Consider the following 17855-nt stretch of genomic DNA (forward strand, 5'->3'; position numbering starts at 1 on the left):
GTTTTATATCTCAGTGGCAGCTATTCAACAGCACAGGACACTCAGATTACAGTCAAATTTACTGTGAGGCAGCATAAACACTTCTTTATCTCATTAGTCATGCATGGATTCATGAACATGAATATTCAAATGTTCATATGAATATTCACAAAGTACCGCTCAGTTTCTCAACCTTTAGTCTTTTTTCTTATTTTTTTCAGTCGCACACACACTAATCAAATGCATAAACAGAGGCGAGCAGGGTGTCTTTTGCTTGAGTTTTCTAACAATTACAATCAGTTCTTTCAGGAGAGATCCGCAGCGTTTCCCAGCATGCATCAGCACCTTGTGTTTGCCACCCTGTATGTGTTAGGGGTTGAAATGACACTGTTCATCAGGGCTGTTCTGATCTCATTTTGTTCTGATTGTAGGCGAGCAGCAAAGTTCTGCTGTCAGAGAAAACTGATATTTTAATAATTCGCAGAAGAGCCATTGCACAGAAACCATCTGCCTGCATATGAATATTACCAGTCAAGACTATACGCACATTACTGACAGTAACAAAGTCTCACATGAAGTCTGGTCTGCTTATTCGTTCCAAGAATCACCCACTTGCTGATGTGACTGACAAGTGACTAGACCAATCACAGCTTGAGTTATACACAATGTAGACAGAAATGGATTATTAGGTGTTCAAACATGCGTTTACTTACTATTAGGTGAAAAAACACTAAGATGTATGGATGGATGAACAGATAGACAGATGGATGGATGGATGGATGGATGGATGGATGGATGGATGGATGGATGAACAGATATACAGACGGATGGATGGATGGGGAGATAGACAGATGGACAGAGATGGATGGATGGATGGATAGATAGATGGATGGATGAACAGATATACAGACGGATGAATGGATGGATGGACAGACAGATGGATGGATGGACAGATAGACAGATGGATGACAGGCAGATAGACAGACAGACAGATGATAGATAGATAGATAGACAGATGATAGATAGATAGATAGATAGATAGATAGATAGATAGATAGATAGATAGATAGATAGATAGATAGATAGATAGATAGATAGATAGATAGATAGATAGATAGATAGATAGATAGATAACTCAGTTACTACTGCGAATGGTCTGGTTTTAACCAGGCTAGTTGTATTTATGAAAAAATTACCCTCATTTAAAAAATATATATATTAAAAAAAATTACCCTAAAAGCAGCTGCCATTGCTTTACCGTAAATTGAACAGGATGTGTGATCTGACAGAAAAAGTCGAGAGAAAATGAAGCTCCTTTGAACCTCCACAAGACTCTGAACAGCAAAAAACATCTTTGAGAAAAGGACAGAGAAAGAGAGAGGACAACTTAACCATCTCATCTCACTCTTAGACGGAAATTGAGCTCCTATCTTTCCTGTTTTCGTGAAAGAGATTCACACATGCAGAATCTAGCGTGTCGTTTGTCTTCAGTCATGCGAAATGCCGTCCGTCAGTTTTACTGCAGCCTGGTTTCCTCTCCGCACAGTTGCGATAAATGATGGAGAACAGAAGCAAGTCGAGGAAAAAGAGAGAAAGAGAGGGAGAGAGGCTGTAATGTTTCCGAGCAGATATGGCTTTCAAATCCTGGCTTATGGGTTGGAATTCATACGCTATCATTCAAAATGACACACCAAAATAATACAAGGTTCATTTATCCTTCTACCCTGGGCGGATCTTTTTTTACCTCATGGTTCCTTCCAGCTACAGAGGTGCAAAAAACAGCCCAGCATAAAGCAAACTATTTCACAACCAATTACATTGAAAAAGCCATTACAGCATGTTAGATCTAAAAGACTCATAGCTAGGCTTTTGACTATCAGCATGAATACTAGTCCACACTTCAGCCCATTCTAGTCACGAAAAGCCCCTGCCTGCTGTTTTCTGTCATATCAGTGCACACTTTACACAGTTAATTTCAAAATATAAATGTCAATTACAAGGTCATTCTACTGGAGGTATAATGCCGAAATGTGTTCTCATACAAACTTACAGCGAGAGTTATTTATTGATAATCTACCAACAAACTACAAGGAGGAAGAGCTTTATTTATTTTTGTGTTTCTTGTCATTTTGAAATGTGCCGTAGTATATACGCTGCAGTTCGGGCCATTTTGTTGCATACTTAACAGATTTTTAATAGTCTTCAAATATGAGTTATTATCCATCGACAAAGATGTCTCAAAGTGCAATACTATGAAACTTTGAATAGCTTTGAAGACTAACAGACAGACAAAGATAGATAGATAGATAGATAGATAGATAGATAGATAGATAGATAGATAGATAGATAGATAGATAGATAGATAGATAGATAGATAGATAGATAGATAGATAGATAGATAGATAGATAGATAGATAGAGACAGAGGCGGCTGTCTGTCAGATATGCTGACATCACTCACCCCGCCCACAGACTGTCAACGCGGCATCTCTTTTATTTCGAAATCAACTCTATTTCTTTACTGGCACATTGGCTTTAATATGATTTAAAGTGTAGCTGCAGGAGAAGGCAGTATACTGAGGAAAAATACCATGCCAGCACTTACATAACATCACAGAAACACAAATCACTCGCTCTGCAGGAGAGGCTGAGTTGTACTCACGGGCAGTAAACGCTTCTCTGCTCTTTAGGACGGAGGCTGGTTCACAGGGAATCGTGCAGGAGATGGAGACACGTTCTCTCCCGGGTCCACATTCCCCTGTCTTAATGTCTCCTCGGTGGAAAATCCCACAACAGACGAAACTAGAATGATAAAAATAAAGAAAAAGTCAATATTTCAGACCCAATGGCACAACAGCATTTGGGTGCATTTTATTGGACTGAATTGTACCAAATTTGTCAGGGTGTCTTTGAATATATATATATTTCATATAATAGCCACATTTGCTGAGCCAGCCATTACTATTGGTACTATTGCTCAAACTGAAGGTTAGGGATTTGAACAGAGCCCAACACAAAGTATTGAACCCTATATCACCCTGCACCCTACAGACATGATTGATATCTCAAATTAAACGTGTGCACATTTCTTAGACTTCTTTCTGTCTTCAGCTAAGGACACTATTTGTTACTGTGAAGTCTTTTCACACTCTCATTAGCTTAATTAGTTTACTAAGAATGTCCTATTAGTGAATACAAATTCATCACAGGAGAATTCCGTCTGTTTTTTTTTGGTCCCAAAGATGTTTAAAATGCAATTTCACTATGGTGTTATTTCCACCAAATCTCAAATTACACATGGCATGTAACAGCCTTCGGTGCATGGTGGATGGGCATTTTAAACATTTTTGTTACAAAACGTTCGGCTGCATTGCCTTGCTAAGAGCATTTTAAATGCACAAAATTAAATAATGTTCTGGACAAAATGTCAGCTTGATTGGAAATGATGCATAATAACAACGACAGGAAACCCTCCGTCTCACACACAAACCGAGATCTGCTGCGAGGAGAAAACATCATTTGTTTGATGTTTCAATTGATGTTTCAAAAATTGAAACATCAATTTTTTCGACGAGAAAAAATTGTTACGCTGGAGCGCTCTATAATTTTTAGGGTTGCATCTTACATCATGTCCCATTTACATGTCTTTGGTCTGTGTCTCGTCCATATTTCAGTCGAACCGCACCAGAGCTTGTTTGGAAACAGAGCGAGTCCCATCTTTTCAGCGGTCTGGGTCCTCTTGTTAGTTGCGCACCAGGGTTCAGATGGCAGCGTTCACACTTAATCTGATGAACCGCACCAACAGAGCAATCACACCAGGGTTCATTTGAATCGAACCAAACATGCCATGGTGTGAACACATACTTAATTACTGATTCTTGTGGAAATGACAATTGAGGGATATTTGTGAGGATTATAACACATTTTATTTATTTATTTATATTATCAAACCTCTAAACATAATAGTTAATTTTAATAATCAATGTTCATATAAAACCCTGATTTATTACCCTGATTAATTGAAAGTCTGGGTATGAGAGTAAAGCAACAACTGAAACCTGCTTTTTTTTTTTTTATATGATTACAGTTTAAAAACACCAATTGCAACAACAACAAAAAAAAAATCCCATGGACGTACAGTGAAGGAAATACTCAAGTCAGATCACTACACAGACCACCCTAGAAACCGCACGGCAACATGTTAACTCTCACCCTGCCATTGATGGAAATTTCTGGCTTTGTTTTTCACTGTTCGACGGTAGGGGGGCGCTATTACACATCTTCTTAATGAGTACAGAATCTCTGGTTCAAAACACAGGCGAAGAAGCAGCAGAAACAAGCGATCGCATGTAAACAGATGCATACAGTGCCTTGCGAAAGTATTCGGCCCCCTTGAACTTTGCGACCTTTTGCCACATTTCAGGCTTCAAACAAAGATATAAAACTGTAATATTTTGTGACGAATCAACAACAAGTGGGACACAATCATGAAGTGGAATGAAATTTATTGGATATTTCAAACTTTTCCGGCTTTAAACTTCTCCACACTAGTATCTCGGACCTGCCTGGTGTGTTTCTTGTTCTCTGAAACGGACCTCTGAGACAGTGCAGGTGCATAATTTTTCAGTTTTTGATTTGTTAAAAAAGTTTGAAATATCCAATAAATTTCATTCCACTTCATGATTGTGTCCCACTTGTTGTTGATTCTTCACAAAAAATTACAGTTTTATAACATTATGTTTGAAGCCTGAAATGTGGCAAAAGGTCGCAAAGTTCAAGGGGGCCGAATACTTTCGCAAGGCACTGTATGTAAAATAACGCAATCACCAATATTAAACATAACATAAATCAAGATTATCTAATGTTACTGAATGAAATGTGAACCCAGGACGAGCTATAGGACTGTGAAGCATTAGAGGTGTTGAAGTACTCGATCTTTGTCTTTGACAGAAAAACGTAATTTTCTCAGCTTTTTGTGTAAAATGTTGCTTTTTTTAAATGAAACACCCACATTCAAACATTGATAAAAAGGAATTCATGAAGCTAGGATAAAACGGGTTTGTTTTTTTTTCTTTCTTTTGATGTATATTGCATGTTCAGATATTCACACAACAAAATATTCTGGGGGCCATGAAACTTTTGAGAAAATGATCAAAAATGCTGGCGCTGACTGGCAACTTTTTTCAAAAAACGCTGGCGGGGAAAGAGTTGAAAAACCCTCTGAGCAACTCAGCAATTACATAATGACCCAAAACAGCAGTCATAATAAAGTCCCAAAAGAAATATTTCTTTATTAACACACCCAACACATATATTGCAAATTAAGCTACATTACATGTATCCTCACATGGCTGCGGCAGACGTGACCGTTCCTCAAGGTTTAAAAAGCACTCAGTATATTTTAAATGAGTCCTGCAGTATTATGACTCAGAACCCTTCCGTTTGATTGGCTCTGCTGCGAGTGTTCACCGTTACTGATTGCCTCCGCTGGGAGGGTCTCTTTGTCTCCTCTTGGCCACACAATTAGAATTTTCCCATCTCTGATTGGGAGCGAGGTGCGACCGCAGGGCGTAATACAGAAGTCGTGCACACGCTGCGAGACCATCTCGGCCACCTTTCAGACCGAATATCCCACTGCGGCTTCATCTTCACCTGAATCCCACCAGCACACACCCTCAAAGCCAATTCCTGTATTACAGAACTGCACTCTGGGTCTTTTTAATAGCCCTGAATGTGCAGAATAGAAAGCTGAGACTGGTTTATTATAAATTGTGGAGATATTGTTATGTTCTCCAGTGTGATTTAACACCACAAGACCAAAATGAAAAATCCCACTAATGCATTTGCAATCTATCTTGAGTTACACAAGGGTCACGGCTCTAATAAATGACAATTAAATGTTTTTTAGTGAAACTAAAATGCTCCTTTATCTTCACAAGCAACCAGCACTAGTCTGGACCTGGAAATTCATTCAGTTCAACAGAGCATCAATATCTCACCCTCAGCTACATGATAACAAATCTCATAACACTGAGAAGTATAGATAAAAATGCATGCTGCTTTAAAACCGAAAACTGTGGTAGCAAGCCAGCGGTCAGAGCCAAATCATCTATGAATATAGCCCGACCGGGTTTGAGAGAACAAAAGCAGCACCGGATTAACCATATGGGCATTTGGGCACATAGCCACTGGCACTACGTTCAGAAGGGCAACATGGAAGGACAGAAAAATGCAAAAACGATGATGCCCACACATGTGCACAAAAATATATATATCGTGGCCATGATATAACTAAAATAACAGAACAAATTCATAAATCCTGGCTATGATTTACTAAAACGAGGGAATAAATTCTTAATTCATGGCCATAATATATATTTTTGTCCACGTCATCTGCTGGGCTTTGTACGTTTATCCATCATTTATCAGTGTTTTGAAATAAAAAAATCTTTCTTACAATTTATTAATTCATTCCCTTGTTTTATTAAAACATTGGCACGTTGAACTAAATCTTTAGCTCGTTTTGATTTAACAAAAGGGAACAAATTATTACAGCGTGGCCACAATTTAGTAAAATGAGGGAAGAAATTCTTAGGGTACAACTTCTCAACGACGTACTAAAATAGAAATGGTTTTCCTTTACGTTTTCTGCGCGCAAATGACAATGTTGTCAAAACGATCATGGATCCGTGTCGACGACTAAAAAAACCCTCGGTTCTGCTGCCAGGCCAGTAGGTGGCGGTGTAACATTGTAAAGAGACAGTGTGCCTACTAACTGAACATGTGATACTCATGACGTGAACGTTTTCACAATGCCGACGATAACAGTATCATTTTCAAAAATGGGCACTTTGAAACCCATTTTCAAAAGTTTGCATTTTCAGGACCCCAAAATGCCGGTGTAAATGAACAACCAAAACAACCAAGTGTTATGGCAAATTACATCAGCACCACATTTAACAAACATTTATCAAAAGCCTAAAAGCCAGTAAGCTACGGATGAGCTGTTTTGTCATCAAAGACTGGGTAAACCCAGCCCAATCCACCGGCAATTTGATTTTACCCGTCTCTCGCACAACCATCAATACAATTCCTTTTAACCTCTCGATGATGCTCAATGGCTACTTTAGTTTAGCACACAAATGTTAGAGTCTTATTTTCATGTTTTTTTGTGTGTGTGTGTGTGTGTGCAAAACCTGCAAAAATCGATTGATGCCATTGCTGCTTCTGCAAACCTCTGATCAATGCTACAAAACAACACGTTTGTTGACACGTTCCCTGTCTGGAGTTTTCGTGTTGCTCTGAAATGTACGTCACCTGGATCGCTTGCCTGATTGGTTGAAGGACTATCCAATTGTGTCAGAGTCATTTGAACTATGCCCGTTGATCATGCCTCTTGTGCAGTTATAAACTCAGAGTAGACTTCCCAGACCAATGTTCAATCTTAAAAGATACATATTTGCATTTTGTAGTTTACATGAAAACAGGTTTTGTTTTCAAAAACCTCCAGTTTGAAACCCATTTTCAAAAGTTTGCGTTTTCAAGCAGCCAAAATGCAAATGTAAATGAATGGCAAAACAAAAGTTTTACGTTTTTAGTTGAAAACGGTGTCATGTAAACGGCCTCTTAATTCGTGGCCACAATTTCTAAATCAAAGGAATTAATTAATTCATGACCACTATATATCCCTTAATATATTAACCTGTTTAGCTACAACATTTATGTTGATAGCATTTTAGCACAGTTTGAGATCTCTTCTATAACCCCCCCAAAAAAAGATTATTAGTTGAACTTATAATGGTATTTTTCTCAAGATGAGTCATACAGCAGAAATGTTATTCCCCCCTCCCCAAATCTTTATATTTAGATTAGCTATTTAGATAGCAAAACAAATGTATTTAGATTTTAATTTAATTATGAGAAAATATAAGTAACACATATTAAAACTATATTTATGTAAATGTAACCCCACCTGTCGAACCAGCAGGACTTGAATCCGCCGGCATGAGCGCTGGACGCTCTAACAAGGAGGCTAAAGGCTGCAACCTCTAGCTTCAGTCACTAGAGAGCCTCTTGAGATCAGAAGTGAGGTTTACTCGCACAGCAACTTCTAGCTGGCCTCCGTTACACTGACCCCCTACACACTCACATCCGGGTCACGGCACCAATATAACCCCTCCTGTTTGAACCACCCGCTCCAAGCGTGACTCGAACTCAACTAGCTGGCCTCTATTACATAAATCTATATTAGCAATATTTGGCCATTTCTTTTAAAGATATTTTGAAATATATCTCATTGCATAGTAGAAACAACTGGAATATTAAAAAGGTATTTTCTCCTTCCAGTGAAGACTAAATTTAATTCTCTTCAAAAGCAGCGTGGAAATTACAGCTCTGATTTGAATCCAAAGAGAACAAAGGTTTTTGCTTCACCATCAACCGACAAAATAATTTCTTTTTAAGAAGAATTGTTTCTTTAAAGCCCCAACAGACGGATCCGGCCCGAAAATATCCTGTTCTCCATATCATGATGTGGAAATGAACCTGTGACCCGCAATAAGATCAAAGAAGCAATTACTGACTCATAAATTTACTTGTTTGCTGTGGCGAAAAGTCGGGTGGCATGCTAAGAGCCCAACCATGATCTCTGGATATTGGAAAAGCAATCAAACGGAAGACTAATTAATGAGCTTTTGAGTTATTGCTCAACTTGACACGAATCCTCACGGGAAAGGAGTTTAATCTAATGCTGAGATAGATAAGTCATAAACATTCTTACAGAGGGAAGATGCTCTCTGATCAGTCGGCACAGAGACGATTAAACGCATCAGGATATCAGATGTTTTAGGAGTTGGAAATTAAAGCTCTTGAGTTCTTGTTAGTCAGAATGCATGTGTGGCCCAATAACTTTACGTGGCGACAACCAAGAAGTCATTCGATATGCTTTAGTAAGGGCAGAAGTCAAGATTTTCTATGAATAACTTTTTAGTTTGTTCCTCACAGAAAGTGGCAACACTTTACAATAAGGTTCCATTTGTTAAAGAGACAGTTCACCCAAAACATTAATTACTCATGCCATTTCAAACCCATCAGACCATATTTTTTTTTTCTGTTTAAAGCAGGGGGTCTGCTCTTTTTTCCCCATGTTCAGATATTCATACAGCAAAATATTCTGTGGGCCATGAAACTTTTGTGGAAATGATCAAAAATGCTGGCAACTTTTTTCAAAAACGCTTGCGGGGAAAGACACACACCCACTGTAAACACAACACATCCTCATTGATCTATTTGACTGGATCTCTTTTAATTACTCAACAGCATTACGAGCATTTCTGATCTCCCAGCTGTCCTTTGTGTCACGCACCGGAGAGTGATTACCCCACACCGAGTGCCATTCAAAGGCCGCTGAAATCAAACGACACAATTGAGAGGTACGCCGCAATATTTCAGCTTTCCACTGCAAATGAGATCCTGTTAAAATACTGGGGAGAATTTAATTCCCCATCATTCCAGTTAATGGCTGCCGGCATTTTGCGGTAGGGCACATATGAGAATTACTCCATTCTTCTTCCGCAGTTACGGCCATCTATCAGTCCAAGCATAATTATTCCCTGGGCGCCAGAAAGCTGACAGGCCTATTGCCGGCTCACTCTCCATACAATAGGGTCTAATCTTGCCAGTGAGCTGTGTGGCAAGGCAGCCCTCAGAGTCTGGCACACATGAATAGAACAGGGCGGGGCTGGAGGCCAAGCACGAGAGTGTTGATTGGACTGTCAGGCTATGTGGGTGGAAGCTTACTATTAGAGTTCCCATTCATCTCAATGGTAAGTGCTCGGCTACCACCTGAGCTGTAAATGTAGCTAATCAGTCTAGAGACGCAGGAAATGATATCATGACTCTGATTGGCAGAAAGCACAATCCCAAGCCCTTTAGTAACGACTATCCTGTGTTGTGAACAACAGTAGACAGGGAAAAAGCCCCTTTCATGTTTTTTGGGTCCCTGGAATATTTGTATATACATAATATGCTATGTGTATGTAATATGCATGTGTATATATCCTGGCAACAATCCAGAACAACCTAGAAACAGCATATCAACCACCTAGCAACACCCTAGCGACCACTCAAAACATACTAACAACAACTCAGAACACCCTAGTAACAACTGCTTATCAACTATCCAGAACACCCTAGTAACCACATAGCAATACCCTAGCGACATCCATCCATCCAATCATACAGGGTTTGGAAAGAGGGTGAGTAAATGATGACAAGAATATTAATTTCATGGAGAACTGTCTCGTTAATTATTTCCTCTCCATCCAGAACAATTTAGCAACCGCATATCAACCACCTAGCAATACCCTAGCGACCACTTAGAACATCCTAGCAGCCACTCAGAACACCTTAGTAAGAAATTACTATCAACTATCCAGAATACCCTAGCAACCACATAGCAACACCCTAGCAACATTCAATAGCAACTATTGAAAACCTTCAAACTTCAAAACTATTTCAATCTTAAATCTCTGTTTCCATCCATCCATCCATCCATCCATCCATCCATCCATCCATCCATCCATCCATCCATCCATCGTTTGAAACAAGGGGGAATAAATTATGACAATACAATTCATTTCATGGTGAACTGTCCCTTTAACTCTTTCCTTTCCATCCAGAGCAACCTATCAACAGCACTTAGTAACACCCTAGCAACCACTCAGAACACCCTAGTAACAGCTGCCTATCAACTATTCAGAACACCCTAGCAACCACATAGCATCACCCTAGCAACATCAAACTATTGAAAACCTTCAAACTTCAAAACTGTTTCAATCTTAAATCTCTATTTAAAATTATTTTATATTTCTGGCTAAGCTTTCTTAAATCAACATCAAAGATTATCTACTTTACTTTTATTACATTATATTATTATTTTATTTATTGCAAACAATTTTGAACGGCTAAAACAAGTAGAAGCAAGGTGCTGAAAACAGCCAGACAGGGATGAGATGATTAGGGAGGAGCTATGGGCGGAGCTTAGCGCTGGAGCGGGAGCTGGTGGGTGGAGTTAAGAGTCAAGGAAGGGTAAGTAACAACAGCAGCGTGTCTGAAGGCAGAACTCGCTGGCCTCTTGCCCTCCTCCTCCAGGCAGAAACATTTCTATTCACAGCTGACTTCAACTCCCTCTGAACACCTGCCTCAGCGTGGCCGTGTTCAGGGGAAAAATGACATCCTCTACAGTTACAGAAAAAACTCTGAAATCTTTCTCCTTGACAGGAGCCCTGCTGTGCTCTTTGCTCTCACGCTCGTCAGTTTGAAGCTCCACATTTTACATTCTCAAAGGGCATTTATTGTGTGTGACACCTTTCCAAAGATTCTGTCAAGATTCTCTGTCAGAGTATTTTACATGAAATATATTTCTAAAAGTCTTGATCAAACTCACCACTGACGTCGCTGATGAATCTATTAAGGAGAAGACAGAAGATTCAGGAAGTCTGCTGTCAAACATTCATTTAATAAAGAAGAGTGCTTTCACATTAGAGCTATATGTGTGGACGCCATTTCATCTTTCGTCAGAATTTGGTTGATAAAAACGGTTTCCAAAACGAGTGCAGTTTGAATTTAACCTTGAAAAAGTATATGATGCCAAATCAGTAATTCAATATATAGAACGCGAGATTTGTTTAAGTTAATCGTTCAACTTTTTAAAATTTTTATACAGTATGCCCGATTCGTTTTAGTGAATCACTTTGTTCAAGGTCAAACCAAAATGATTCACTGAATCTTCTCACAAAAATCAGTGGTTTTTGGTTTTTTTATATTCAGTAAATGCTACGGTTCATTCTGATTACATTACATTTTAATTAGCGTACATTCATATGTTAGAATGTAACTACAAATTATAATCAGCTTGTCAAAGCAGCTTCCTCTGCAGTGTCTCATTTCATTAGCATTCATCTTTTGTCTGTGTTCAGATGAAAAAACACAAAATACTCCACAAAACAACATTTGTCCATTCCTACAGTAATCATACTTGAGATTCCTGTGCGGAATTGATTTCTGGCCATTTTCAAGGACCAAGAGTTGATTTCGACCATGTGGAAGTCTTATCCTTCTTTTTTCCAACACAGATGGAACATGGAGTTGTGCTCTAGCGCTGAACACAGTAGACACATTGTTTCCTGACGCTGTAGCGGTAAGGCAGTGGCAATGAGTTCTAATGTGATTGAGACATGAATCGAAACCTTGCACTAGCCCACTCAAAGCACGTCCCCAACAGAAAGAAATAACCATTACGTACAATGCAAACAGCAGTGAGGAGTGATGATTTAATTTAGTGATGTTTCACATTGGACACTGTGTGGATGTTTATATCAGCTATATAGAGACCTTCAAGAGCTCAGTTGTATCTATGTGCACATTTTTCAAAAAGAAAACCGTAAAATGTAGGGCGAAAATATTTGTGATTGAGTGGAAATATAGGGCTGTCAATCAATTCTATTTCGACCTGCAGTCTAAAAGTTAAACAGAAAATATGGTAGCTTTTAGGCAATACCTACACTTTTGGTTTAGAATAGTAATATTGATGTTAACCCTTTTCTTTCCCTATAATTGTTTACTGCTGTATCCTTTACGTCTATGGCTTATCTCAATTTCTTCAACTACGGCAACACCACCAAACAGAAAATGTGCACTGCATTAATCGCGCATTAATAAATTTAGTGCTGTTAAAATACATTTGCGTTAACGCATTATTAACATGTTCATTTTGACAGCTTTAATATATATATATATATATATATATATATATATATATATATATATATATATATATATATATATATATAACTTGAGATGTTTTATCAAATCTGTCTGTGCATCAGATCCAGACACCGACTGTCTGGTTTCATGAGACCTCAGGTATAAAATTAGCTGGATATTCAGGTAGAATATCACGACACCTAATAACAGACAATAAGTCTTGTTCACAGAACCGCAACACTCATTTGCAACGTATAATTCAGACTTCCTGTTGTAAAAAACATAAATAGTACTTCTGTTTTTCAATGGCAAGCGGCCTTAATGACTTATTTATTAAAGAAAGCGATGGCAGAATAGATGGAAACGCTTGAATGCCTAAAATACTTTACAAAGTGCTTATAATCTGATGACCTTGGATTCTGAATCTTCTCTACACTTCAACTGTGAATAAAAAAAAACTTCAGCAGATGTCTGGATAACAAGATCACTTAAATTAAAGGTTGTAATTTTTTAAAAGCCTAATAATTGTTAAAATTGATAGCTTTCAATTATACTGTAATGTTGAATGTCTATCATTAATGTTTAAAAAAAAAACTAATTCATAGAGACATCAGTAGCTGTATTAGCATTAAAGTTTGGTGGAGGGGGGATTATGGTGTGGGTTGTTGTTCAGGGGCTAGGCTTTCCCCCTAAGTTCCAGTGAAAGGAACTCTTAATGCTTCAGCATACCATACAATTTTGGAGAATTTTATGTTCCCAACTTTGTGGAAACAGTTTGGGTATGGCCACTTCCTGTGGGAAAACTGGCGCACCCAGTAACTGAGCAGATTGTGAAATACTCAGACCGGCCCGTCTGACACCAACAACCATGCCACGCTCAAAATTGCTTAAATCCCCTTTCTTTCCCATTCTGACATTCAGTTTGGAGTTCAGGAGATTGTCTGGACCAGGAACACACCCCTAAATGCATTGAAGCAACTGCAATGTGATTGGTTGATTAGAAAACTGCATTAATGTGAAATTGAGCGAGAGAGAGAGAGAGAGAGAGAGAGAGAGAGAGAGAGAGAGAGAGAGAGAGAGAGAGAGAGAGAGAGAGAGAAAATTATGATATACACTCTTAAAATAATATTAATATATATAGTCCAAGTGACATATCAGTAGGATTTCAGTACAACAAACATTCAGATTTTAGTTTTTCAAAGAAATAGTGTTTACTTTTTTGTTAGATAACTGGTATCAGTCTCAACCTGGTTTGTTAAATACTTTGCCAGGTCTACTTGGGTAAATGGAAACCCTACTTAAAGAGGTTGTTCCACATTGTTAAGCACGTCACAATTCTTATGCAATAAGGCTGCAGAAATACCTTTAAAAAAAAAACAACAACAATACAGTTACTGCTATGGTGTCTTTTGTAGCATGGGATAGTGCATTGTCCTGAAGGAAAATCTTTTTATTTTAAAAGGCACTATCCTTCTTTTTATATTATAGCAGAAAATGGTCATAAACTCAGCATATCTTCATAGTCATTTTGGCACCTTCTCTCACTTCCCAGTATTCCAGCTCAAATCATCACCTGCTTGCTCCTTGCTGATGCTGCAGTCTTGTTGGAGCGTGGTGGCCACTGACCAACCATCCAAAAATCCATCCATCTAGTCTAGACCATCTATTGTAGTACGGCATTCTTCAGTGAATAAAACTATTTAAAAACGAGTCTTCATGTATTTCTACACCCACTGTAAACGTTTCTCTGTGTGAGCTTTGGTAAGAGGCAGCTGAAATGGTTCTTGAGACTCCAGAGACACCAGCAGCTTCAAATACCTGTTTGCTGGCTTTTTTTTTATAGCTGTCCTTTTGATATAATCATTTTTTGGACAGAAAATGTATCTGCTGAATTCTCGTGCTATAAATTACTCACAAATCTTATGATAGTTTCGATCATCTCCATTCAGTTTTCACACATTAGTTGTTTCATTCCTTTTGCATAACATTGCACCATTTCATGCTTTTCATCTTCAAAAAGAGCTTTCTTTTCCCCCATATTGCATGTGAACTGTGACTTGCTTAATAATTTGGAACAACCCCTTTAAGTAGGGTTTCCATTTACAGTTGTGGTCAGAATTATTGGCACCCCTGGTAAATATGGTCAAATATTATAAATCTGCATCGTTTACCATTTTGATCTTTCATTCAAAATATTCGCAAAAATCGAACCTTTCATTGAAGTACAAAAATTGAAAGTGTGGGGTAAATCACATAATGAAATAAATGCTTTTCTCCAAAACCAACGGCCATAATTATTGGTAATCATAAGACAGCTCTGATAACAGCTCCCAAGATAACAGCTCTGAGTTTTCTTCTATGATGCCTGATGAGTTTGGAGAACGCCTGACCAGAGATCATACAGAATCTCTCCTCATCAGCTCGTCTGTATGGGCAGGTGAGGCAGAGCTCCACCAAAATATTCATCCAAACCTAGACCTCTACATACATTAATAATACATTATAAATGTGATCATCTATTCTGCAACAAATATTTTCTGATTTTCTAGTCTATTTTAAGCCGTGAAGTCAGCAAGATATATTAAAAATGTAGCTCACGGATTCGACCTGCATGTATTCATGATACCAAGTGGGGCAGGCGGTCTCGGAGCCCTCTTCAGCTCTACAGCGCCCCCACAAATTTCCAATATAAATCTCTGCTGAAAACTGGAACTGTGGCGCGCTCTAAACGAAAGCCACCGGGGCAGATTTTCGGCTGCCGTCCTTATTTATTATAGTCCGCTTCAGATATGTCAGGTCAGTAACTAGTTGGCACCTGTTCTTCCTATGTGGAGTAGCATATCAAATGAATGAGAGTATAAACCCTTGAGTTTAAACATGCTCATGTGAATAGCCTTTATATACAGTTGTTCTTATGTGTTTGTTTAGTTTGTTCTGAGAATAGACATTACTTTTTTTCTCACTGGAATTCAGCCACAACTTGCAATATTCTAAAACAACATTCGGATGAAATAAAAGTAACATTAAGGCATTCTATGCGTTTGTCAGGTTTTAAAAAGTCTGTCAACCATCATTAGAGTGCTGAATAATTCAAAGACACTACAATTCTCCATAAGCGTGTCTGAAGCATTCATTTACTAGAATATAAAGCTTACAAAAAGTTTCTCATAAACTAGAGACTAAAGACTCAGAATCTGCCCTATACCTAAATGTATGGCCAAGAGCTGCTACTGCTCCAGATCCTTCAGATTCCCAGCTCCATGATACTGCTTCTCTTCAGTTCACCCAACTCCTTTTATATAGGGTTCTGTACATTTTACAGCCATCTTTGATCATATTTACCAGGGGTGCCAATAATTCTGACCACAACTGTATATAATATAAACTCAAATAAGTTGGCAAAACTCAAAAACTTAATCAGTTGCCTCAAAATAGTATAAGTTAAGAAATTGAAAGTTTAGGTAAGCAGAACTTAGCCTAGCCATGGGCAAAGCATGCTGTGAAATAGAAATCGCAGTGAAGTTTCAGTTAAACTAAGTAAGTAAGGGTAAGTTCAACTAAAAATGAAAATGCTGTCAGTTTGGGTTTGACACCTTCATGCGTCGTAGTGCTTTGTGAGTTCACGTCAGAGGCCCAGATGGAAGTTGAATAAAGTTGTAATTGAGATTTTTTTTTCTTGCACAAAACAAATATTCTCGACTCTACATAAAATGATTGTAGAGCCGCTGTAGTGAGATGGGCTTTGTATCGACGTCTTTAGTGCCTTTATGGGTCTTCTCTTGAGAGAGGAAATGACATTGGTGTCACTGAAGGCCTTTCTGAGCCATCGGATTTCAACACTAATATCTTCATTTGTGTTGATGAACGGAGGTCTTACTGGTGTCGAACAACATGAGGGTGAGGAAATAATGACAGAATTTTCATTTTTGCGTGAACTAACCCTTTAAGTTCATCTAAATTAAAAGAAACGATTTCATAAAACTCAAAACAATAAAACGATTCAGATTACTTAAAATATATCAGTTCTGTGAACTGTGAAAAAGAAAGTGCTAAATATTCATATACGTTAATATGACTAAACAAATTTGTTTAATTTAAGTTTGTCCTACTTAAACCAATTAATTATTTTAAGCAGTAGGCTTTACAGTGTACCTAGCAAACTATTGAACAAACCTTGATTCCAGTTATCTAAAAAAATATGGACAAATAAACACTTTTGTTGAAAAAACTAAAATCTGAATGTTTATGAAATCCTATTGATATGTCATTCACTGTAAAAAAATATTCATTGAAATAGTTCATTGAAATTAAAATTTTGAGTTAATACAATGAACATTTTTTGAGATTCGACAACCTTTATTAAAAGATTATTAAAAGATTTTGTAAGCATATTGGGTAATAATGTGTGTGTTATTTCTGATGATGCAGTGAAACATGCCAAATTGTGCTATTTTCATGATTTATCACATTTTTTTTATGCGGTTCAGATACAAAAATATTTTGAGTTTCTATTTATTAAACAAATTTCCTTCATTGTATCAACTCAAATTTTTAATTTCAATAAACTCTAAATTTTAAGGCAACCAGGTTACTTACTTTTTTAAGTTAAACCAACAAAAACCACCACAAATTTTTTACAGTGCTTGGATTATAATTTGGAAACATACATAGTTGCGCTTAAAACTTTTGCTCTTTCACACATCTGCCGAGAATGAGAATTTCGGACCGGTGGCTATAATCAGTTGTGCTTTTGAAAATGCAATTCATTGAGTTCAAACTGACCCAGCACTTTCCACACCATTTAAAGCTAATCTTATGACTTTCTATCCATCAAATGCTCAACCAAAGCTTTCTCTATAGCATCTAAACGGCTGTATTCAACCAGCAGCAACTAATCAAATACTCAGCTGGGTTTCCACTTTAACTTGAGATGTTTTATCAAATCCGTGTATGTGCATCAGATCCAGACACCGACTGTCTGGTTTCATGAGACCTCAGGTATAAAATTAGCTGGATATTCAGGTAGAATATCACGACACCTAATAACAGACAATAAGTCTTGTTCACAGAACCGCAACACTCATTTGCAACGTATAATTCAGACTTCCTGTG

The 17855-nt window shown here is 37.9% G+C and overlaps 1 protein-coding gene across 6 annotated transcripts in view; it reads right to left on the minus strand.

The window, feature by feature from the left end:
* Nucleotides 1-17855, minus strand: part of lingo1a (leucine rich repeat and Ig domain containing 1a) — a 116292-nt gene that overhangs the window by 50233 nt on the left and 48204 nt on the right. For all 6 annotated transcript variants that reach the window (XM_067435891.1, XM_067435888.1, XM_067435890.1 and 3 more), the window contains one exon: nucleotides 2641-2780. The gene's annotated coding sequence lies outside the window, so the exon portion shown is untranslated. The remainder of the gene's footprint in view (nucleotides 1-2640; nucleotides 2781-17855) is intronic.

Source organism: Pseudorasbora parva, chromosome 25, assembly GCF_024679245.1.
Source record: "Pseudorasbora parva isolate DD20220531a chromosome 25, ASM2467924v1, whole genome shotgun sequence".
NCBI lineage: Eukaryota > Metazoa > Chordata > Actinopteri > Cypriniformes > Gobionidae > Pseudorasbora > Pseudorasbora parva.